The sequence below is a fragment of the Monodelphis domestica genome, chromosome 8 (genome assembly GCF_027887165.1).
Source record: "Monodelphis domestica isolate mMonDom1 chromosome 8, mMonDom1.pri, whole genome shotgun sequence".
Lineage (NCBI taxonomy): Eukaryota > Metazoa > Chordata > Mammalia > Didelphimorphia > Didelphidae > Monodelphis > Monodelphis domestica.
In genome coordinates, this window is record NC_077234.1 from 239297696 (window position 1) to 239323097 (window position 25402).

The window sequence follows — 25402 nt, forward strand, 5'->3', positions numbered from 1 at the left end:
GAGGGACTTGCCCAGGGTCACAGGGCTAGGAAATGTCTGATGCTGGATTTGACAGGCCTGATGCTCTATCTACCATGCCACAAAACTGATCATAAGAGTATGATTTCATTAATAGAGGGATCTGACAGATAATGCAGGTCTGCACCTTTTCTGTAATGTATAGCCTTCAAGAACTGCCTAAGGTGACTTAATTAATATGTGTCAGAGGCAGGACTTGAACTCAGGCTTCAAGTTTGGCTCTCTATCCATTACACTACCCTGCCTCTCAATTAAAGTGCTACATAAATATTTGTCATTGCTATTTTGCCATTATATGGGCTGACTTTAAAACACCAAAGTTGATTGCACTAAAATCTGAATCATCACTTTCTAGTGATACTCTTATCTTTGCTTTAATTACTATTTAGACAGACCCAAGATTAATCAGTCATTCCAATGCCCAGCTTTAAAAAAAAAATAAAATTAAATAAACCCTTACTTCCATCGTAGAATCAATCCTGTATATTGGTTTCAAGGCAGACAAGCAGTAAAGGCTAGGTGATGGGGGTTAAGTGACTTGCTCAGGGTCACACAACTAGGAAGTATCTGAGGCCTAATTTGAACCCAAGACCTCTCCTCTACAGAACTGGCTCTCAATACACTGAAATGTCTCCTACAGCCTTTTTTATGTTGGTAGAATGAATGGACCAATAAACTTTTATTAAGATCCTCCTGTGTACCAGGCATTGTGCTAGCCAATGAATGGATGGGGAAAGCATTTCGTAAGCTCTTACTTTGTGCTCAGTGGTAGAGGTACAAATAGAAATAGTCAGAAAGCCCCTGTTCTCCAGGAGCTCCCATTCTAATTGGGGAAGAGAACCCCAGGGGAATCAAGACATGGGTGGGTGGCGGGAGCCTGAAGCCCTTCCCTTACTTACCTTGAGTGCCATAGCCAACAAGGGGGAGCTATCAGGCTGGGGCCCTTGGTTTGTCCGGGGCTTTTCGAGTTGAGGCGCGATGTGCAGAAGGAAGGGGCTGGACTCCGGGGCCCTTCAGGTCACAAGTCAGTGACTGCCACTCCCCCCCTTCCTTCCCTGTCTCTGCTAAAGCAGCATCAAAATGAAAGCGGCTTCAGGCTGGGGATTGGGGAGCGTTGTACGGCCGGGGGAAAAGATCAAGGCGCGGCGAGGAGGGACTCTTTATTTTGGACATTTGTGAGCATTTTTTACCTTGATTCTCGCCTGTCTCCTGAAGAGGCGACTTGTCTCGGGTTTCCGGTCTCATTGGCAGCTTTTCAAGTCCGAGCCAAATGGTTCCTGCCCAGTTCATTCATCCAAACCTCAGCTGTGGCAGATCAAGGGGGCGCTGCCTGCCGAGGCTGTTGCTCTGCCTGGGGAAGCTGGGGGGCCAGGGCTGGACTGGGAGGGGAGAGGAGCGTTCTGGCTCCGCTCCGGTGACCTTGCGGAGTTCCCTTCAGAGACGCTCAGCTGAGTTCAGGGAAGGCCGGTCCCTGTTTGCGCCGCCCTTTGTGTTTGATCTCTGGACCAGTTTGTGGCTGGCCCTCGGAGCAGGCGCTTCTGAGCTTCGCAGAGATCAAAGGCCTTCCAGCAGAGCTGTGTGGGCTTCTGGGCTCTGCCTCTGACGAAGCCCATCCCGCCACTCCGAGGGAGAGTGGCAAAAATCGCCCGACAATGAATGGGAAAGGGAACTCCCAGCTTTCTCAGGACTGCTGCGCACACCACAGGTGGACAGGAGAGGCAGAGACTTGGGCTGCTCTTGTAACACTGAAATGGAAGAAGGGCAAACCCAAGGAGAAGTCACCGTTAAAGATTTAGGCACTCGGGTTCACCCAAGCCATCGGGCACGAGGGTCGGTCTTCCCTTCTCTTACCACATATGTCCAAAGATAGACCAGAAACTAGAGTGAATATTGCACGAGGGAATAATAAGGACATCGAGGTGGCTCAGTGGTGAAGACAGGGAGTCCTGGGTTCAAATATAGCCTCCGACACTTCCTAGCAATGGGACCCTGGGTAAGTTGCTTAAATCCAGATTGCCTAGCCCTTACCATTCTTCTGCCTTGAAGTCAATACCTAGTATTGGAAGAAGTATATGGAAGATAAGGGTTTTGGTTTTGGTTTTGGTTTTTAAGGGAATGGGAGCACCTTGATGGCTCAGTGGGTTGAGAGCCATGCCTAGAGATGGAAGGTCCTGGGTTCAAATTTGACCTCAGATATTTTTCCCAGGTGTGGGATCCTGAAGTCACTTAACCCCCATTCCTAGCCCTTACCCCTCTTCTGCCGTGGAACCAATACGCAGTAGTGATTTCAAGACAGAAGGTAAGGGTTTAAAAAAAAGTGTGTGTATGTGTGGGGGGAATAATAATACTTTCAAGAGATAGCAATTCTATCTGTATCCTTTAGTCATCATGAAAAATTTCTTTTACCAGGTACCTTTTACTATAGTAGTAATTAAGTAATAACTTTTATTGCAGTACTTCCCTGAGTGGTGATCTGCCCATTATCACCAAAAATGGATATTACAGAACTCCTGTAATTGTCTAGTTTTAGGGATATACAAAATGGGTATTTTTATACACTGTCCAAATTCTTGGCAAAGTGAATTAGTAGAAACAATACATTTTCTTTGGGATCTTAGATTATAAAGGGAAACAGTAACTTCTGGATCTTGTGAGATAATTATTATGAAGCTCATTTATTCTGTCTAGGCAAGTCACTTAACCCCCATTGCCTAGCCCCTACCACACTTCTGCTGTGGAACCAATAAGGGTTAAAAAAATACTTTTGGGTAGTTGGAGATTTCTTTTGGTTGAGCCTCTCATTTCCTCCCCACTTCTCTTTCATGGGTTTCTTCATGCTGATCCTGGCTGATACATAAATGTCAGACCTGATAAAGGGTTCAGAGATGGAGAAGAAGGGGAGAAAGAGAAGAGTTCTTACTCTGCCCACCAGTCTTCAATCATTATGCCAGGGCCCAGGCCAAGGTTCATCTGTGTGTCTTTGCAAATGGGCTGGTGAGAAAAGTGTGGTCAATCAATCATACTCCATGCAATGCACTTGGCTAGATTCTGGAGATTATAAGTGTAAAGAATGAAGCAATACCATGTAGCAAGGAATTTACATTCTACTGAGGGAAACCACAAGTGGGAGGGAGAGAGAGAGAGAGAGACAGAGAGAGAGAGAGAGAGAGAGAGAGAGACAGAGAGACAGAGAGACAGAGAGAGACAGACAGAGACAGAGAGACAGACAGAGACAGAGAGACAGAGAGACAGAGAGAGAGACACAGAGAGAGAGACAGAGAGAGAAAGAGACAGAGAGAAAAAAATGAATATAAATAGGATAAATGCAAGGTATTTTGCAGGTGGCTAATAATGTTCTTCTTTCAACCACAAAGGCAGAGTTGCTAATATCCTTGCCATGTTGCCATGTCCCCTTCTCTGTCTCTCTCCCCCCTCAGAGTAAGGAAACAAACTTTTAAGTTGCTTCAGGGGCAGTTAGATGACTCAGTGAATAGAGAGCCAACCCTAGAGTCAGAAGGACCTGAATTCAAATATGGCCTCAAACACTTTCCAACTATGTGATCCTGGGTCAGCCACTTAACCCATGATTGCCTAGCCAAGCTTACTGCTTTTCTGACTTTGAACTGATATTTGTATTGATTCTGACAGGAAGTAAGATTTTTTTTAAAAAAAGAAAGAAAACAAATTGCTGCTTCAAAAAGACTGATGATTCTTCATCTAAGACTGAAATAGAGAGAAAACTTAATATGATAATCATGAACCCTGTCTTTCACCTTGATTCAGCAAGTATTCCTCAAACACTCTTCATGTGTTTACAATAAAGGGTCTATGATAAAAATAATGTAAAATTCCCCTGAAGACATGATAACTTTGTTCCATGACCCTCTGATGTCTCTGAGACATAAAAGAAGGTGTTCGCTACTGTGACAGAAGAAGATATCCATTGAGGAATCCAAATAGAAGATTTCCCAAAGGTTAATGGAGAGGTACATGGTAGATACTGGTTGCTGTTCAGTCATGTCTGACTATGCAACCCCATGATCCAAAACACACTATGTTTTTCCACCTTCCTCTGTCTCTCAAAGGCTATTCATGAAGTTTTCTTGGCATAAATACAGGAGTAGTTTACCATTTCCTTCTCCAATGAATCATCTTTTATCAGAACTCTTCACTATGACCATCCATCTCAGGAAACTCTGCATGGCACATCTCATACTTTCATTGAGCTATGCAAGCCCTTCTGGAATAACAAGGCAGTGACCCAAGAGGGAGCATACTGGTAGAAGACAGCATATTATTACTGAAAAATGGTACAAGAGAAGTAGCATGAAGGGTATCAACTTATTGGAGATATTCATGACCATAAAAGGAGAGGAAATAGCCATATAGCAAGAGGGATACCCAATGGGCAGCCTGCAGGGTCCATGAATACCCATATATTGTCCAAAGGGCTAAAAGAATTAGATTCAAGACTTAATATATAACAGGATATGGGCAAGACTCATACAAGGGTTGTAGATGGATTTTGAGCTGAAGCATTGGAAGGAAGTACCCATAAGGATATGGAAGCCTGATGTCTTAATGTTTTTTATATCACATTCATTTTGCGATATAGCTTTTCTCCACTTCCACCCTCAGGGAACCCTCTCTAATAGTAAAGAAAAGTAGTCAAGTAAAACCAGCCAATATAACAACACAGAGGTCATATTGGGCACTAGTAGTCTCCCTCACCTCTTTGTATCTTCTAGAGAAAGAGTACTTAATCATCTGTCCTCTGGAATCAATATTGGTCATTACATTTAACCTGTCAGCACCTTTCTTGTGGTTTTCATTAACATCATTTTAGTCATTGGGTTTATTTTTCTTGATTCTGCTTTCATTTCTTTATATCAACAAACAAGACTTCTTGTTACTTTTTCCTCATATTTCTCTTATTTTGTAATTATAATCTATTATAATCACATGCCATAATTTGCTCCATTTTTTTTTTTGAGGAATGATTCAGTTAGTGGACTCCCACTTCGTTTCTAGTTTTTTGTTATCACAAGAAAGTGCCATTAGGAATACTCTCATATATAGTAATGCATGCACATGTATACACACACACACACACACACACACACACACACACACACACACACACACATATATATGAAGACTGCCTCAGCTGAACAGACGGAAGAAACCAATAAGAAGGTTCAACGGCTGAGATGGCGACGCAGCAAAGCACTGTGGAGTGCTCAGGACGTGTTGGAGCACAAAAGACAACACGGCCATCCAATGCAGCTGAGGAAGTCTCCAGGTGTAACGATTTTTCGTGCCACTGGACCCAGGCTTCCAACGCTGAGAGAGTGGGACTGTCTCTGTGCATCGACTTTTCCACTTAAATCTCCTTCACGCACAAGTGTCTTTGTGCACACTCATCTATCATAGATGAAAACGCACAAAGACAATCGTCATCCTCGGTTACCTAGAAACTACTACTACTACTACTACTACTACTACTACTACTATGTATACATATATACACATATATGTATATATATATATACATGTACATATATACATGTATATATATATATATATATAATTTTCTTTTTAAAAAACTCTTATCATTCATCTTAGAATCAATACTAAGTATCAGTTCCAAGGCAGAAGAATAGTAAGGTACAGGTTAGCGTTGGTAAACATTTTCGAGTTCATGTGCCTAAATTGCACCTCCAAGCTGCCTGTGAGCCCCCTTCATTACCCCAGACAGTGGAGGGAGGAAGTGCTCACTTTGGGTGGCTGGACAGAAGGGTGGGGCATGCAAAAATTGTCCTCAGGTGCTGTGTAGAAGGAAAACAGAGTAGTCCTCTCTATGCTGCTCTGGAACCCATGCCACGGCTTCTCCAGTGCAGGTTTAGGCATTTGGGGTTAAGTAAATATAATTTCCCCAGAAAGTCTGGGTTTATTGGCTGTTCCTTTCTAAGTGTCTTAGTGTATCTGACTTCCTATGAGACTTCCCCCCAGTATAGACTCTCTTTTATCATCTTTGCCAATTTGATGGTTTAGAGTGCCCCTTTCTTAGTTTCACCTTCTATTATTTGGCTTTAAAACAATTTTGCTTTTCCTCCCCATTGTTAATCTCTCATCTACTTTTCTGGGTCATCTCAAATCCCCTCCTCTCTTATTTTTACTTCTGCAGGTAGAGAGATGGACAAAGACAGATGTGACTTTATCCATCACTACCTGCTGCTAATTTGTGCAATGGTCTCTATCCCTTCCACTCCCTGGGCCCATGGAACTAGGCTGAGTCACCTTTGCCACCTCATCAGGTGGGAGATGAGTTTAATTGACTTGTAGGAAAACCCAGCTTTCCTACCTACTGGTTCAGTGCTCCATCCAAGCTATGCTTTCTACCAAGATTAGAAAACGCATTATAATCACATAGGTTTTCCAAGTAGAAAGGCCCTTTAAAAATAACTAAAGGCTTTTTGGCTCTCAAGCACTTGTATTTATAACTCTTTTGTTGGCCCAATAAAAGGTATCACTTGTCCACTCCCAGTGAAGACACTAATTAGGAAGTAATAATTCTCAGTAAGTGCAATGGAAGTGGCTCGTGGTATCTTTTTTTTTTAATACAAAAAAAAATCCATCCTTGTTGATGGCCTCAAGTAATTTTTAAGAGAAGAACCTATGCATGAGATAACATATTCATTACCAAATACAATTGAAAGTCATATTGCTAATTACCTTAAGTGTCTCACAATTACACTGAGCCAAGGGCATCTGTCCAAGAGCACTGAAAAAGAATAGAAAGAACAGAGCCTTTCTTTCCCATAAATCTGTTGGCCACTAGCATTATTTCCTCAATGCCAAAGTAATTTCTAAAAGCTTTCTCTAACCATCTACTCCTATTCTACTGTCTTCCTAGGAATAAATCACTTAAGTGATGCTTCCTGTTGCTTGAATCACTTTTTTCTTTTTCTTTCTTTTTTCTTTTTTGGTTTTAGCACTGCCACATTCATGAGGTCATACCTAGACCACCATGTGCCAGGTACTATACTTGCTCTTGGGATATATATGCAAAACTGAGGCAGGCTGTGAATTTACATTCTACTGGAGGGATGCAGTTTGTTGGTTATTATTTAGTTGCTAGTCATGTCCAATTCTTCAGGACTCCATTTGGGGTTTTTCTTGCCAATGATACCAGAGTAATTTGACATTTCCTTCTCCAGCTCATTTTACAAATGAGGAAACTGAGGCAAGCAAAGTTAAATGACTTACCCAGTATCAACATAGCTGGTGTCTGAGGTCAGATTTGAACTCAGATCCTCCTGGTTCTGGACTGGCATTCTATCTGGAGGGCATGAAGTGGGAGAATCAGGAAAGCCCTTTCAAAGAAGTGGAACCTGAACCAAGTCATTAAGGAACCTAGAGTTTCCAGGGGCCAGAGACAAGAAAGGAAAGCAGTCTAGGCGCAGAAAGCCTGTGTGAAGGTATGGAGGCAACTGATGGAATTTGGGCATAGGGAATAGCAAGTAGGTCATTTTAGCAAAAAAAAAACATGGAGTATGTGATGGAGAAGGGGAGTAATGCATAATCAACCTAGAAAGTTAGACTGCTGCTTGATTGCAAAGTAGATAGAGCACTGGGCTTTGAATCAGGAAGAATCATCATCCTCAGTTCAAATCCAGCTTCAGACATTTACTAGCTATATGACCTTGGGCAAGTCATTTAGTCTTGTTTGCCTCAGTTTCCTTTGCTATAAAATGAGCTGGAGAAGGAAATGGCAAACCACTCCAGTGTCTCTGCCAAGAAAACCCAAATGAGGTCAGGAAGAGTCAAACAAGACTGGAAAATGAAACAACAATCACAGAATGCAAAAGGCTTTTAGTAACAAATAGAGAAGTTTATAATCTTTTCCAAAGGTAGCTGGGAATCACTGAAGATTGTAGAGAAGAAGAGCAATAAGGTTTCCTTGTATTTATGAGAATGTCAGTTTCACACCTGTATGGAGGACAGGTTGGAGAAGGGAGAGACTAAATCCTGGAAGAACAATTAGGGAGCTACTGCAATAGTGCAGACAAAAGATGATGAGGTCTTGGGCTATGGTGCCATTTACAGCAATGGAGAGAGAGGGAGAAGGGACCAAACTTGGAAACTAATTTGCTATTGGAGGGGTTAGAGGAAAGAGGGAAACTGAAGAGTGGAGGATGACTCACAGATTGAGAATCTAATTAATAGAATAATAAACAGCCTTTATTAGAAGTCAGTCAGTCATGGCTACTCTCAGTAATGCAATGATCTGGGACAGTTCTGGGGGCATTGCTTTCCACATCCAGAAAAAAACTGTTGGAGTCACATGCAGACCAAAACATACTATCTTTCACATCATTCTAGTTCTGGTGTTACCTGGGGGTTCTGGTTTTGTATGAATGTGCTCTTACAATAACCACTATGGAAGTGTGTTTTACACGATGATACAGGTCTGGCTCAGATCAAATTGTTTACCACCTCTGGGGAGGAGAGAAGCAAGGGAGGGAGATGTTTGGGATCTAACAAGTTTGGGAAACATCTGAAGAAAATTATTATTATTTGCAATTGGGAAAATAAAATATATTTGAATAAAAAATAATTAAAATGAAAATATTGGAAACTCTTTTTACATGTAATTAGAGAAAATAAAATAAAGCATTTTGTTAAATTAAAAAAATTCAGTAAGTCAATCAACATTTATTAAGTCTACTATGCTAAGCACTGAAGATACACAAGGAGGCAAAAAATTGTCTCAGTCCTCAAAGAACTTAAACTCTAATGGGGAAGACAAAATGCAAACAAATATGTACAAACAAGATATAAACAGGAAAAATGGGAAATAATTACAAGAGAGAAGGCAATTAGTCAGAGTGAGGTGAGGCAAAAGAATATATTCAGTTTTGGAAACAAAGAACTTCTCTATATTGTTTTATTTTTCTTTTTATTTCAGGTACAGTTTCGTTGTTGTCATAATGCCAGATGGGTATACAGTTCAACACAATCACAAAAACTAGTAAATAACAAAGATGTCATTTGAACCCAGGCCTTGATCTGAGCGAAGATCCATGTAGGTAAAAGCAGGAATTTGGGCTAGTTTTAAAGTAAGATGTTCTCCAAATGGACTATCTAGAGAACCTATAACAAGAGATGATTACCAGGATCAAGGTCTTTTTTGGAGCAACATCAGGAAACAGCACAGAATGGAGAAAAGTAGGAAGTAAATGCATAGTTTGACACTCAGAAAGAGCAAGCAGCCTCTCCAGGTAAAGGCTTACAATAGGTACTCTTTCCTATCTCCACTGCAATAGCAGAGCTTTCAGCCAAGAATGGGTGTTAAAGCACCCATTCCAGAGGCAAGGGCAGAGTCAGGTGCCCATTACTCTGACCCAGATTTCAGCGTGGGTCCTGAAGGCTCGAACCTTGGTGTGAGTATCTCATGACTTGGTGATAAGCTAATGGTTTTCTAGCCTATGTTTGGGAGAGCAAAATATCTTATGACTGCCAAAAAATGTAATGGGTTTCTCTGGTATGTGTGACCTCGATGTTGATCTGATTACTTACCCTATTGTCTTTGTCTCTATTTATTTAAACTAGTCTGTGACAGTTGGATTTGTATTGGAAAATAGCTTCTTCGGTTTGCTACTCTGAGTTTGTGTCCATAAGGCACTATGTGTACCGCCATCACTATTACTATTCATGTTAACTTGTGAGTGTTCTTGTTTGCCTATTTTGAGCTAAAATATAGCTTTAAAAAAAAAGCAAACAAAAGCACTACTCATGATGCTATAGACAAGTCTACTGGGTGAGAGCAATATGGCTTCTCTTCTTTTTGCCAAGAACCTGTCACTATAGCATCTTGGGCACTGGAAAATAAATGTATATTTGAGTTGGTCCAGTGCAAGATCTCAAGGGATTAAAAACATTCTTTAAAACTAACTCTAGGTTTATGGATAACACATTGTAACATAATAATTAATATGCAAACCATTAATGGTACACAAGATTACAAGAAAACATATGCTAATCAGCTCTGCCAGCCACTGAGGTTCAGAGCTGCAAACTGCACACCTGGTAATTCTAGAGAAAATAATCCTGTCCAGAAATAGGGACTTGGTCCAAGAGGCACAGATATTGAGGTAATGAGTCATTGTTTTATACACAGAAGAACAAATGGTACTAGATTTCAAACTATATTATAAAGCAGTAATTATCGAGAGCATTTGGCCCTGGCTAAGAAGTCGAAAAGTAGAGCAGAACAGACTAGACATATAACAAACAGCTGTAAAATATCATAGTAACTTTGTGTTTGACAAAGCTAAATTTCCAATTTTGGGAATAAGAATTCACTATCTGGTAAAAATTGTTGGAAAAACTAGTAAGTAGTTTGGCAGAAATTAGGAGTAGACCAGCATCTTACACGCGTTACTAAGGTAAACTCAAAATGCATACATGGCCTGGGCATAAAGGGAGATATCATAAGTGAATTAGAACAGTCTCAAATGGAGGCTTTTTCAAATGCTCCCATCTAGGGCAAGCATTTCCAAGTATCTTCTGAATACACCAATCATGAACAATAATAATAATAGATTACATGTAGTGATTTAAGCCTTGCAAAGTACTTTATATAGACTGTCACATCTGAGACTTATCAAAGTCTCTGAGGTAAATATGATAGGAGTCATTAGATCATTTTACAGGTGAGGCAATTGAGACTCAAAGATTTTAAATGACTTGGACAGTCAGTCATATAGCTAATAAGTATCAGAGAGGATTGAATCCAGAGATTCCTGACTCCATGCTGTGTCAGTGAGTTCATTCATTATTATAAATATCTTTTGTCTACTTGCTCCTTCTCTTCCCTCAAGGGACTCATTCTAGCCAGATGTCATTAAGTCATTTTTACCCTTTTTTTTGTTTTAGGTATGTGCATGTTTGATCATTTTTCTATCATATCCAACTCACTCTGACCCCTACTTGGGGTCTTTTTTGCAAAGTGGTTTGCCATTTCCTTTCTCCAGATCATTTTAGATGAGGAAACTGAGGGAAACAGGGCCACCTAGCTGCTTTACTAGAAGACTAGAAGACATCACAATTTTACTTAAACACAAGGATATCCTACCCAGAAGGGGAGACTGGGCAGCTAGGGAAAGGATGCTCCACTTTTGTTCTTTTCCTCATCTAATCTACCTTATGTACTACTATCCTATTAGTTTTTCACAAATGGAATGTCTCTCTTTAAATGTCTTCAATGTCCCCCCTTTTTTTTCTCTAAATAAAATGAGAACACCTTAGCTTGGCATTTAAAGCCCAATGTAATCTGACCCCATTTTGAAACCCAACTCCATTACACCTTTCATGTACTCATGTCCAAACTCATGTTCCCTGGACACACCCTATACTTTCTGTCCCAAGGTTTCCTCATTCTAGCATTATGCATTGAAAGCTTTCTCTATCTCTTCTTGTCTAAATCTTGCCAATCTTTCAAGCCCAGAGGCAATAGTTGCTTTCCCTTTGAAGTCCTAGTAAGCCATAAATGATCTCTCCTTTCCTAATTCTTTTTCTTAACTTTTCCTTTTTATTAGGTATTTGACAAAATTCAACAAACATGAAAAAATGTCATATATAATGAACAGAAAGGGGATTATATATCAATTTCCATGTATAGCCCATTTTAAGTACATATAACCTCTTATACATATGTATAAAATTTCATATTACAGTAGTAATAAAACTTCCCTGCCTTTCTTTGTCACCTAATGAATTTCCTTTTGCTCTCTTTTATCAATTTTTAGCTGACACTATTTCCTTTCTTCTTTTTAAAACATTATTACTACTTCTCTCAATCTTCCATTGCCTCTACCATCACTATTCCCTCCCTATCACCATATAAAATTTCTTCCTTGTAACAAATAAAAAGTCAAGAAAAACAACTTGACACACTGTTCGGAAAATATATGCATGTCAATCTGAACCCAGAGTATGTCACCTCTCTGCCAAGAGGTAGGAAGCATGAATCACTATCAGTCTTCTGGAGGCATGTTTGGCCACTGCATTGAGTGTAGTTTTAAAGCATTTCAAAGTTCTTTTCCTTTATAACACTATAATCATGGTATAAATTATTCTCCTGGTTTTGCATACTTCATTCTACATCAGTTCACACAATTATTCCTAGGTTTCTCTCAATCTGCCTCTTTCATAATTTTTAATAATATTCATATTCCATTACATTTACATACCATAATTTGTTCAACAGTTGATAGCTACTCTCTGGGTTTCCAATTCTTGGTTACAACAAAAAGTAATGCTATAAGTAAGTTTCTATATATATGGTCTCTTCTCTGTCTCTGATCTCTTTGGGATATATGTTTAGTAGTAGTATTGGTTGTATACATAGTTTAGTGGCTCTGGGGATGTAATTTCAAAATTCAACCAGTTTACTGCTCTACCAATTGTGCATTAGTGTGACTGTCTTCCCACAGTTCCCCAAACAATTATCATTTTCCTTTTGTATCATCTTTGCCAATCTGATGAATGTGAGATAGAATTTCAGTTGTTTTTAACTTGTACTTCTCTTAATAATGATTTAGAGTTTTCCCATTTGGTTATTGATAGTTTGCATTTATTCCTTTGAGAACTATCTCTTTGTGTCCTTTGACAAGTTATATGCTGGGAAATAGCCCTTGCTCTTATATATTTGTATCAATTTCATATATATATATATACATATATATATATATATGATTTTCCTTAGAAAAAGTTGCTGCAAAGATTTATTCCTAGTTAATTAATTTCCCTCTAACTACATATATCTACATGTATAAAAAGCTTTTTAATGTCATATAATTGTAATTATTGATTTTTCTACCATCTCTATTATTTATTCAAAAACTCTCCTCCAACTATAGTTGTGAAAGAGATCTCCCACCTTGCTAGATCTAAGTCAAATATCCATTAGAAACTTGTAAAATATGATGTGAAAAGTTAGTCTAAGCCTATTTTTACCCAGATTTCCAATTATACAGGCAGTCTCCCCCCCCCATATTAGTGAAATACCAACTGTAGGTGGTATCTTTTGGGACTATATTCCATTTTGTCTGGGTTTTGTTTACCTATCTGTTCCACTGATCAACTCTTATCATCTTTTTAAAAAATAATGTAAAATCGTTAGGATGATTATTGCTTTGTTGTATAGTTTAGGGCAGCCAGTGGCAGGCACAATGGATAGAGTACCTGGTCTGGAGTCAAGAAGACTCATCTTCCTGAGTTTGAATGCGACCTCAGACACATTCTTAGCCTTGGCCTTAGCCATTTGCCACAAGCTATGCATATATCTATGTCAGAAGTTCTTAACATGGGAATCCATGAACTTGGGAGTATTGTTGTTCGTTTGATAACTATATTTCAATAGAATTGGCTTCTCTTTTATTTTAGGCATTTAAAACATTATTCTAAGGAGTCCGTAGGCTCCCCTAGACTGCCAGGGGTATCCACGCTCCCCAAATGGTTAAGAGCCCCTAATTCATGAAATTTTCAGGGGAAGACAGTAGGGAAGGTATGTATTTCACTTGCCAGGACACAAACTTACCTTATAATTATCTCATGATGATATGTGGGTGTCTCATCCTCTCCAAGGACTCTGGCTCTGTGTCCCTCCTCTTATTGCTTCTGAGAGCAATGCTCTCTATCACTCCCTGCCCTGATGCCAGCCTACCATGCTTAGAGTAGCATTCTCAAGAGTACTTTCCCAGAGTCCCCAGTCTCTTTAAGGGACCAAGGTCTATTTCCTGCTCTGGTGGCTCATCCTGTTTTGCTCACCTTGTGAAGCCGCTTCCTACAGAAATAAAAGCAGCCAGTCTCTTAGAGGTCAGGTGACACATGTTCTTTTTCTGGAGTCGGCCTGATAAATGTGATAGGCTGAGAATCCTTACACAGGACTGTGAAATAGACAGGAGCAATAATATCCAGACTGTAGGTGAGGCAACACTGAAAAGTCTTGGCTCTGCTAGAAGCTGTGTCAAAACTGGTGAATTCTGGGATAGTATTGACTTGAGTCTCTCATGTCCATAGCAGCACCCATATCAAAACAGATCCATGAATAGTTACTACTGTGGGCAAGGAAAATGAAGTAAAAGACATAGTCTCTACCCTACAGGAATCAAAGGATGAATTGGGGAACCACCATCTGTCTATGACTTTAGGCAAATTATTTATCCTTTTTAAATTTAAAAACCCTTACTTCCATCTTAGAATCAGTACTGTGTATTGGTTCCAAGGCAGAAGAGCAGTAAGGGCTATGCAATGGAGGTTAAATGACTTGCCCAGGGTCACACAGCTAGGAAGTGTTTGAGGCCAGATTTGAAACCCATTACTTAAAAAAAAATTTAACATTCATTTTTTAAAACTTTGAGTTCCAAACTCTCCCTTCTCCCTTCCTGTCCCCTACTTCTTAAGAAGGCAAGCAATATGATATCAATTATTCTTAATGTACAGTTAATAATATTAGCACCAAATTACCAGGAACATCCTTGACATAAAAATAGCTAAGAACCTCTGACCTAATTGGTCTTTGAGTTCTGTCCATTTCTAATATTCTGCAAGCTTCTGAAAGAAATTGAAATTATTTCTTTAATGCTTTGGTTGTTTGTGACTATTTCTTCCAGTCCTTTGAGGAAGATGCCAAACAAACTGGTGCTTTGGCTACGGCAAGTTGAACAAATGAGTTTGTCATTGCTATTATTCTGGGATGTGGGATGACTTGGGAGCAAAGTGCAGAATCTCAAAAATCAGACACATTTCTCTACATCCGGCCCTGGCAGGCTTGTGAACCTGGCTGGAGACAATTATGATGGCGAAACGTTGTATTTAGAGTCAGGATAACGAAATTCCAAATCAGACTCTGCCATTCAAATTGGGTGTCACTTCTCCAGGGCATGTCTACTTCCTTTAATTACCTCTTAGAATCACAGCTAGAGCTCAGTTTCCTCATATGTAGAATTCAGAGACTGGACTCTCTCTGGGGGCTCTTCCCTCTGACTTTTCTGGGAACGGAATCTTCGATGATCATTGTGTCAACACCTCTAAGAAGGAAGGGGAAATTAAGCCAAAGTGATGTTTCCCTGTGATGACCTTGGGACTTCCTCCTTCGACCTTGGGTCCTAGGCTCTTGGTCCCCTTGGATTTTCAGTGAGAGAAATGACTTCTGCAAGATGAATCATCCTGAAAAAGAGAAGGAGGCTAAATCGCAGAATTCTATGGTTTTAGAGTTGAGAGGGACTTTAACCTCATCTAGACTTGAGCTCTGCTTTATAGATAAGTAAACTGAGGCCTTAAAAGAGTGGAATGTCATTTTATGAAGCCTAATTAGTAGTAAGCAAAGGAGCCAGGACAAGGCCTACATCCCTTGTGGTCTTTCTCAGGGGTGGAAATCTTCTATGAACTTTTAAAATACTAAAAATCAGGGAAAGACATCAGAAAAGAATAAACCACTAAGATTGCTTTAGCTTATAAATATTCATATATATAGACCCCCCCCCTCCCCATTCTGCATGTATTGGAAACGGTTCCGATGGGAAAGCCCATTTGGACAGACTTTAAAGGTACTTCTGAGTATTGGGCTCAGCACACAGATGCCTTTTCTTTCTGTGAGAGCCTGGGAGCCAATCTGAATGAGCAGCGGCAAGCCAGCAGCAGACAGAAAGCGGCCGGGGCAGCGGTGGTCCCTGGGGCTTTGTACTTCTTCCCTGGCGGCGGGAGGTTCTATTGTTCCTTGTTTCTCCGGTGCCCCTTTCCCCTCTCCTCTGAAGGCAGAGAGGAGTGGGCACGGCGGAGAGCTGGCAGCAGCACCAGCTGCCGCGGTGGGAGAGCTTGCCCAGAAGGTATTGTTTGGCTGGATGTAATCCCCACCCTCGGGCCCTGAACCGGAGAACTTCCAGCGAAGCCATGGAGACTCCCAGTGGGCTTCCATTTTGCTTACTCAGCCGACGGCCCCCCAGGGTTTGTTTCTGCCTCGTGGTGACTGAGGATCAGAGAAGCAGGCTGGCTGTACAGGGATTATTGACGACTTCAGACGTTTATGAACAGAGAAATGTGTTGCTGCGCTCCTCGCAGTTTTCTGTCACGGTGTATTAGAACGAGGATTTGCAGAGGGGAAGAAATCTGCGTAGTGAGTAGTGAGGACGGGGGTGGCGAAAGAACGGTGGAAACGAAAGCTGGATATCCACGCGTGTCTGTGTCTGTGGGCCTTCTGGACCTCACGAAAGCGTGTTCTAATTTCCCTTGTCCCCCGAAGAGTTAGAAAACCAATGACTGATCGAACCGCCATATTTTATGTGTATGTAGACGTATATTTTAATGTTTATTTTATCAATAGCCTCCCTCACCCTGCCCACTTTGCAGCCCCCACTCCCGAGCCCCTATTTTAAATTCCCAAAAGATCTGGGATAAAGAGTCACAAGGAAATGGCCATTGATTGTGAACTTCTGGCCGGGGAAGCTTTCCAGGAAGAGAGACTAAAAATAAAGCCTACTATGGACTGTCAGAGGGGGCTGCCCCTTCCCTTCCGTTTGATGAAGCCTTCAAAGCGCCCAGGCACTCCCTCAGCCCTGGAATGAGCCATTTGCCTGTGAAAGGTAGTATTCAGGAGGGCTACACAGAAGCAGTGCTAATAGTGATTGCGCCTGGCAGGGCTCCGGGTGTGATTACAGTATACATTTCACTCTCGGAAAATGGGCCACTGACTTTAACCCCTCTTAAGAGCGCCCAAAACTTGGCTTCCTGCTGACCTTTCTGCTGAAAGTGGACGCCATCATTTTGAAAGGAAGCCTACAGGTAGTTTGCTGCTTAATAGAAGCTGTTTTATGCTCAGTATGTACATATAGGCACATTCCTTTCTCTGGATATGTATGTGCACGGTCATGTATAGATCGTTAGGCAATAGATTTATACTAGAATAACTATTGCCCAAGGCCAACAAAGGAAAATCACGTTAGGTGTGGAAGGATTGTTCATAGCCCCACGAGCCATTTTCATCAAGAATGGGATTCCAGAATCTAAAGGAACCCAAAAGATAATCTAGATGGTATTGTCTTCCTGCAGTTTTATTTTATTTATTTACTTAAACCCTTCCCTTTCATCTTAGAATCAATACCAGGGCAATATATAGCTCCAAAGCAGAAGAGTGGTAAGGGTGAGGCAATAGGGGTTAAGGAACTTGCCCAGGGTCACCCAGCTAGGAAATGTCTGAGGCCAGATTTCAATCTAAAACCTCCTGTCTTTGGGCCTGGCTCTGATCTCTTCATTTTAAAGATGAAGGATCTGAAGCCTGGACTGGTAATATAACTTGTAGTGCATTTGTGGAAAAACCAGAACGGAAACCCAGGACTTCTTGCACCTCTCTATCACTCTACTTCATTTATTTTTATATTTTTGGAAGGAAGGGAGCAAGTATTTATTAAATACCTCCTATGTTTCAGGCACTACTAAGCATTTTAAAACTAATATGTTCTTTGAACCAAGCCTAGAGAGGGGAGATCTTGGGTTCAAATCTGGCTTTAGACACTTCCTAGCTGTGTGACTGTGGGCAAATCACTTATCCTCCCCCTTTCCTACCGTTTGCCTTTCTGTCTTAGAGTTGTTATTAAGAGAGAAAGTCAGGGTTTAAAAAAATCATCTAATGCTCTTTCTAAAAATAAGACTAGATGATATCACATTAGAATCTGTTTGGAATCATCTACACTACTGATTCTCTTTACCACAGAGTACTAATGAGAGATGAATGACCTTATAGAAAATTTCATAAGCGATTCAGAAAATATTTGAGGCATTTAAAAAATAATGATAGCTCTCATTTGTATAATGTTCTAATGTTTGAAAAGCATTTTGTGTTGTCTCATTTGATCCTCCCATCAACCCTATTATTACCCCAATTTATCAATAAGAAAACCAAGGCAAAGAGGTGTCACCTAGTTAGCAAGGGTCCGAAGCCAGATTTGAACCAGGTTCTTCCTCCTGCTCCAGGCCTGCGACTCTATCCACTGAGCCCCTTTTAAATGGCTTTTATGCATTAGCTGTGCTGTTATTAATATTAAGTTAATATTTATGTTAATTTACACTCCCTGTACATATATACACCAGTGTGGAGGGGCTCAAAAGTCTGCCAGATGGCATGAAGGAAATGACCCAGGAGACTGGTAGATGGAATGGGAACGCTGACCCAGAATTAAAATATCGGTTGCTTAATGATTGAACCACATATGGATGGTCCAGAGACCATAGGAATCAGAGCCCCAGAAACACTGGAAGAGACAACAAGAAGTAGGAAAAGCGGCAGTCTAGACTAGAGCTGCAGGGAAGCCCCCTGGATCCATCAAAATAAGTAGAGCAGAAATCTCCCTTCCTTGGTCTTTGTGTCATCATTATTAGAACAAACATGCCTGAGTGGACTAAGCCATACTATCTTCACCCGCCTGAATGCGGCTCAGCCTCAAGAAAGAAGAAAGGGAGGGAGAGGGTGGTGCAGAGCTATCGGGCAGAGCCTGACACGATAGGGACGGCCATGAACGTTCTGGATCAATTTTAGTTCAGATGTTGCTTAGGAAATCAGATAGTCTTCCCAGGACAAGATCCATTAGTGCCTGTCTTTGTGACTCTGGGAGACACACAACACCATCAGGGCTGTGTAACCAGAAGACATCACTAACCAGAGAAAGCAGTAAGTAAGCAGTTTCCCTTTCTTTCCTCCAACAAGAGATAAAAAAACTATGGTACCAGCGTGAGAGTGAAATGTACACCTGTCAATAGGTGGAAGAAATCCATTAGGCAGTTTCGGCTGATAAAGGAAGAGATTTCAGTTGGAGGAAGGGTGAAAAGTTCTTTCCTGGTTAAGTGAATCGCCCTTGTGTTAGCTGGCTCTTTCAAGAAATACAAATGCCAGAACTCACATTGTTTCAGATTATGCTAGAGGGAAAAAATGTTACATGCTCCATCCTTCGATAAAGATGTGAGATACAAGGTAGACTATGTAGTCCCAAGCACAAATGCCTAAAACTTAATACTCCAAGGAGTTCCAGAATACTCAAATGGGAAAGGTTTGTGGGAGGTTATAGTGTCCAATCCCCTAATGACTCCCTCCCCAAATCTCTGAACAAAAGTTCTTTCTTTATACCTAAAACAAATTTCTTAGAATTTCAGTCCACACCCTCTAGTAGGGTCTTCCATCACGGCGGACAATACACCACCTCTTTGCAGCTTCATTGGAGTCTCACCAATCAGTTGTCCGTGAATTTCCTCCTCTATTCACAGTAGCTTTAGGAAAGGGGTCTCACCAATTAATTATCCATGAATTCCCCCTTGGATTCAAAAGGCTGTGGTAGCTTTATAACAGGGGTCCCCACTGGTTTTGATCACTCAAGGCAGACTGATATATTGCAGAAATTTACGCATGATGTGGCAGATGTCCCCAACGCTTCCTTCTGTTGGCCTCATGGGGCCATGGGCAGTTCCAGCAGAGATCTACCTACTCTCCCTCCGGCTAAGAGACCATGATTTTGTTTTTCCTTTGGCGTGGGGGGAAGGAAAGGGGGTTTGCAAGGATCTCTAATTTCACTGAATTAAAGAGCTCCCAGAAAAGAAACCTCTATGGATATAGATCAACAACTGTCATAAAATTTAGAGTTCTAGAGAATTGATTGAAGCAGTGAGAAGTTAAGTGATTTTTCCCATGGTCACCCAGCCACAGTAAGTGCTAAAAGTAAGAATTGAACCCTGCTTCTTCTATCTCCCTCCATCTTGTCCATCTTGCCATTCTATCTCACTTTATTATTTTTCAAAATCCCTTACCTTCTGTCATAGTGTCAACTCTAAGACAGAAGAACTGCCAAGACTAGGCAATTGGGGGTTAAATGACTTACCCAGGATCACACAGCCAGGAAGTGTCTGAAACCAGATTTGAACCCAGGTCCTCCTGACTCTGGGCCTGATTCTCTATCCACTCTGCTTCCTACTGGCATCCACTCCCAACCTCATTTTTAGAACCTTAAAATTTCTGTATGGATCAGAAGCATTAAATGAAATGTTGGAGTGGCATTAGCCTCTACGATACTGATATCAAACCCTCTGCCCTTATCCCTTCTTGAACTTCACATTTCAAAATCTAGTAGTGATAGGTCTAATTGGAAGATTCCCTATTCTGTTGCCTCGCCAGGCTAATAATAGGTTTAGATTTCTTTTCTTTTTCCATTTTTTTTGCTTCTTTCTTTAGTCAGGAAAGCATAGGTCTACTCTTTTTTTCTAAGAACCATAGTGAAAGGAGAGCTTGAAGGACAAGAGGCAGTTAATTAACCCATCTCCTCTCTCTCTAAGCTGTCACAGGCACAACTGGAATGGATTAATTTGCTACTGGCCTCTGTTGGTTTTGGTAATGGCCTCCCTCCTGGGGGGAGTTGACCTCCTGATCTCCAGTGAGAGTCTGACTTGTTAGTCAACAGCCAGGTCACTGAACCAAAACATTCCTCAGTAAGCTGCTGAATAAAGCCTCTGTCTCTTAGTGGCACACTTGTTTATTGATCCATCCTCCCCCAAGAGTCAAGAAGGGAAAGCCCTTTTCAAAATGTAAAGGTCCCTGTGGATTGGCCCTGAGTAGGAGGTAACTACATAGTACCCTGTTGGAGATCTGAGGCTGGATTTTACCTGTTTGGGGAAACATCCCCAGAGCTTTCCTGGCCTCCAGGGCTCAGTGACCTCTGCCCTGCAGGCTAAGCGTGGCTCATTCCCCAAACTGAGCTAACTGGTGAAAGAGAGGCTTCCTTGGCTTTGCTGCTTGGTCCCCTCCTTTCTTCTTCATCTCCTCCTTCAAAGGTACTTCCAAATGCACAGACATCAACATGTCTCCCAAGGAAGGAGGCTAGATGTTGTGCTTTCTCTCCTCTAAGTTGGAATTCTTCAGATAGAAAGTCTGTTTCTACAATGGAGACCCACAAATAAACAAATATATCTTCTGTAAACTAAATAAAATAAAATGTGAGGCCATTAGGAGATAGAATACTGGGTGTGAAGTCAGGAAGATCCAAGTTTTGATCTTGGGCACTTCCTTTAGGAAACGAACTTCAGGATTTTGGAATTTTTAAACTTTTCTATGTTTTGTGGACTTTTGAACTTTAGGGCAATTCCTAGTTGTGATATCCTAGGATATTCCTAGTTGCTTGTGGCAAGTCACTCACCCACTCTGTGCTTTAGTTTTCCCATTTTCAAATGTGGTTAATAATAGTGTATATCTCACAGAGATACTTTGAAAATCAAATAAATTGTATAAAGAGCTCTTAAAATGCTATATAAATGCTGGTTGTTATTATAATTATTTCACATAGGCATGGTGTTCTCAGAAAGATTTCGGAGATACCCTGTATTACTATTTTTCAAAAGTAATGTAGCTTTTGTGATGAACAAAATTAAAATTTGTTTAAAAAGCACTCAAGATTCTTAGTTTTGTGATTTTGGATTTATCAATCAACAAATACTAATAGTACAAGTACTTTCAGGTAAAGGGGAAAGTCCTTGTATATTTGTGATTTTTTTTAATGGACCTTGAGCCTTTAAAAGATTAGTAATTGTTAATATAATCCATGCATTTCTACTTCATCATTTAAACCATTAGCTCCATGAAAGCAAGAATCATGTTGGTCATTTTTTTTAAACCCTTACCTTTTGTCTTAGAATCAATACTGTGTATTTGTTTCAAGGCAGAAGTAAGGGAGAGGCAATGGGGGTTAAGTGACTTGCTCAGGGTCACACAACTAGGAAATGTCGGAGGCTATATTTGAGCTAGCATTTATTATTTCCCTTTTTTGCCATATTAGCCAATCTGATAGATATGAGGTTGCATCTCCCTTGCTTTAATCTGCATTTCTCTAATTAATAGTGATTTTGAACATTTTTTCATATGACTAGATATTTTTTACTTCATCTGAAAACTCCCATCATATCCTTTGACCATTTAACAATTGGGGAATGTTTTGTATTCTTATAAATTTGCCTCGCTTCTCTATATACTTGAGAAATAAGGCTTTTGTCAGAGATACCTGCTATAAATTTTTCCCTAATTTGTTTTCCTTCTAATCTTGTTTGCATTTTGGGGGTACAAAACCTTTTAAAATAATCAAAATTATTCATTTTACTTCTTGTAATGCTCTCTATGCCTTGTTTGATTATAAATTCTTCCCTCGTCCATAGGCGTGGCAGATAGCCAATTCTGTGTTCCCCTAATTTGCTTATGGTATCATTTCACGATTGTATATCCAGTTTGATTTCATCTTAGCATATGGTGTGAGATGCTGGTATTGCCTAATTTTTGCCATACTGTTTTACAGTTTTCTGAGCAATTTTTGTCAAATAGTGAGTTCTTTTCCCAAAATCTTGGATCTTTGGATTTTTCAAATACCAAGTTACTCTCCATCAGGTCTAGGGGAGTGGTGGTTAATGTGGTGGTGGGTTTGATTTGCTTGGCACATGCTAACTCTTTTGTACTTTTACTTCAGCTAGGATGATTTGCTCTTCCTGAAAGTGATAGTTGGTTGGCATAGCTTTTGGACCTTTGGAAAGAGAAGCAGTAGTCATGTGATTCAAAGACCAGTAGACTTGTCAACATACGAGTTGACATATAAACAACAAAAACTTAAATGTATGACAAAAGAGAGAAAATGAACACTCATATTTGCTTACCAGAACTTCCTTTTATTAATGACTCCTGGTTCCTCAGACTGGGAAGGGGATAGTGCTTGGGTTAGAAATATTACCAATGTTTAGAGAAACAATATGTGACTGTGGTGGGCCATAATGAAATGCAGCGAAAATAATATTTATGATTTAGCTGAATGAGAATGGAAGAAGAGAGAAACATCATCTCAGAAAGTCTTAAGATAAGTTTGGCCTTAGGGGTATAATAGATCCTAATACCAGGGGAAGACAGTTCTGTGCCACTCCAAGATGCAAAACTCCTTGTTTGCTTTTTCCTTCAATCTTGCTCCCTTCCTATAGCGACCTCCCTTCCTATTGTCTTTCAAGTTGGAGTAGAATTCCAGCATAAAGCTGCCCAGATAAAGTAAGTTTGGAGAAGTGATTTTAAGGATGAAAGGATAAAAGATAGACCAGAAAACTGTAACCGGCAAATAGAGGAAGCCTGGGAAAATGCACAGGAATTAAGAAGAGGCAAAATGAGCAAAGAAAGCTAGCTGAAATGTGATGACTCTTATCAGGGGAAAGAGCAAAATGTGAACCGAGGAGGGCAAATTGAAATATGTCATAAATTGAGCCAGATCCTCAGTTGGCCCCGAGACCCTTAGCCTCTTTAAAGTCTCAAGCAGGAATTTCCTAAGTGGAATCTTCCTGGTTTCTAATAGTCACAGCAGCTTCCTAAAGAGATTAACTTACCCCCAAGAAGTGATTCATATCCTGGAATTACTTGACTCAAGGTGTGTTCAGAAAAATGCTGGCATGATTGGAAGGGAGTAAAATGTACTCCAGGGGAATACACCGCTGTGCTAAACAGTGCCAAGGACTTGAGTAATCTTCTAGGTTATGCCTGCACTGATAAGTACATACATATTTATGTGCAGTTTCTGAAATCCACCGCTATATAACGATAGAGGAAATCATGTTACAAGGAATAGTTAATTCATCGGGAACAATATTATAAACAGGCATTCATTCGCCTGGTGCTAGATCATGCTACAGCCCATTTCACTATTTTTGGTTACAATGCAGTTATCCCAGAAGGATGTTTATTGGGGGCAATTATACCCAGAGGTGGCCTGTATGCTCATTTGAATGGAGCTAATCCATTTGAGAATCCCGTTTGAGATTTAACTTTTTCCCAGGAATTCACAGTTCTGTTGGGTTATGGTTATGATGGGTTTTGAGTTGGAGGTAAGGAGTTGTAATTGAGGGACTGATATAAACTCTGAAGGGTTAGAAGTAGGTATGGGAGGGCAGGGCAGATATTAGGTCAGAAGCTAAGCATGCATAAAGGAGGGAAAGTAGGTCAGCTTGGAGACCAAAACAAGGTGCACAGGCCAATGTTCAGGGAAATACTGAAGAACAAGGAGATTTGGAGAACATGAAAGGGCAGGAGCTATCAGCAACAAAGATGGCCTCATTAGCTAAAGGAACCCTTCACTGCTTGAAATGCTTTTGGGTTTTTTTAAAGCCCTTACCTCCCAACTTAGAATTAATATTATGTATTGGTTCCAAGGCAGAAAAGCAGAAAGGTTTAGACAATGGGGATTAAGTGAAGTGACTTGCACAGGGACACACAGCTAGGATCTGAGATCACTTTTTTTTTTTATAAACCCTTACCTTCCGTCTTGGAGTCAATACTGTGTATTGGCTCCAAGGCAGAAGAGTTGTAAGGGCTAGGCAATGGGGGTCAAGTGACTTGCCCAGGGTCACACAGCTAGGAAGTGGCTGAGGCCAGATTTGAACCTAGGACCTCCCGTCTCTAGGACTGGCTCTTAATCCACTGAGCTACCCAGCTGCCCCCCTGAGATCACTTTTGAACTCAGGTCATCCCATCTCTAGACCTGGCTCTCAATCCCCTGAACTACCAAGTGCCTCTGAATATGCTTTCTTTTAAAACAGTAGCTAATCTCTGGGTATAGCTAATTTACAATTTGTGGACCAAAAAAAAAAAAGTACCTGGCAAGAGAGGTATAAAAAGAATCAATTAAATGAATGAAACAAATGTATTTATTCATGCTGATTATTGCCAAGCCTTCTGCTAACATTAGAGATAAGGAAAGAAAAAAGATTTTTAAAAAAGTAATAATAGGGGGCAGCTGGGTGGCTCAGTGGATTGAGAGTCAGGTCCAGAGATGGGAGGTCTTGGGTTCAAATTTGGGCTCAGACACTTCCCTGGACAAGTCATTTAACAACCCCCTTCCTAGCCCTTTCTACTCTTCTGCCTTGGAACCAATCCATAATATTGACTCTGAGCCCACAGGTTCAGGGTTTGAAAACAACCACAACAGAAGTAGTAGCAGTTCCCTGCCCTCAAGGAACTTACATTATAATAGTGGAAGAGACTTGAACAGGGCAAGGGTGGCCACAGTGGGTGACTGGGGTTTAGAATGTTAGAGGAATGGGGAATAGAGCCACAGCAGAGTCGATTTCTTCCTAGTACCTAGGCAGTATTAATTTAATTATGCTTCTTGAAAGGGAGGGTCTGAGATCAGAGAACAGGCTAGCAAGGCAGGTGCTCAGGTAGGGGAGGAATGGCACAAGGCGAGAATAGAGCCTGCTTAGATGGACAGGCTCGTCTGAGGCACACATCCATCCTGGGAGGGGGAAAGAGGCCCAGGAATTCAAGACTCAGAAG

General features: G+C 40.7%; 1 protein-coding gene across 4 annotated transcripts in view; it reads left to right on the forward strand.

The window, feature by feature from the left end:
* The window catches only part of NHS (NHS actin remodeling regulator), a 440898-nt gene that overhangs the window by 363321 nt on the left and 52175 nt on the right, over positions 1–25402 (forward strand). The window lies entirely within an intron of this gene.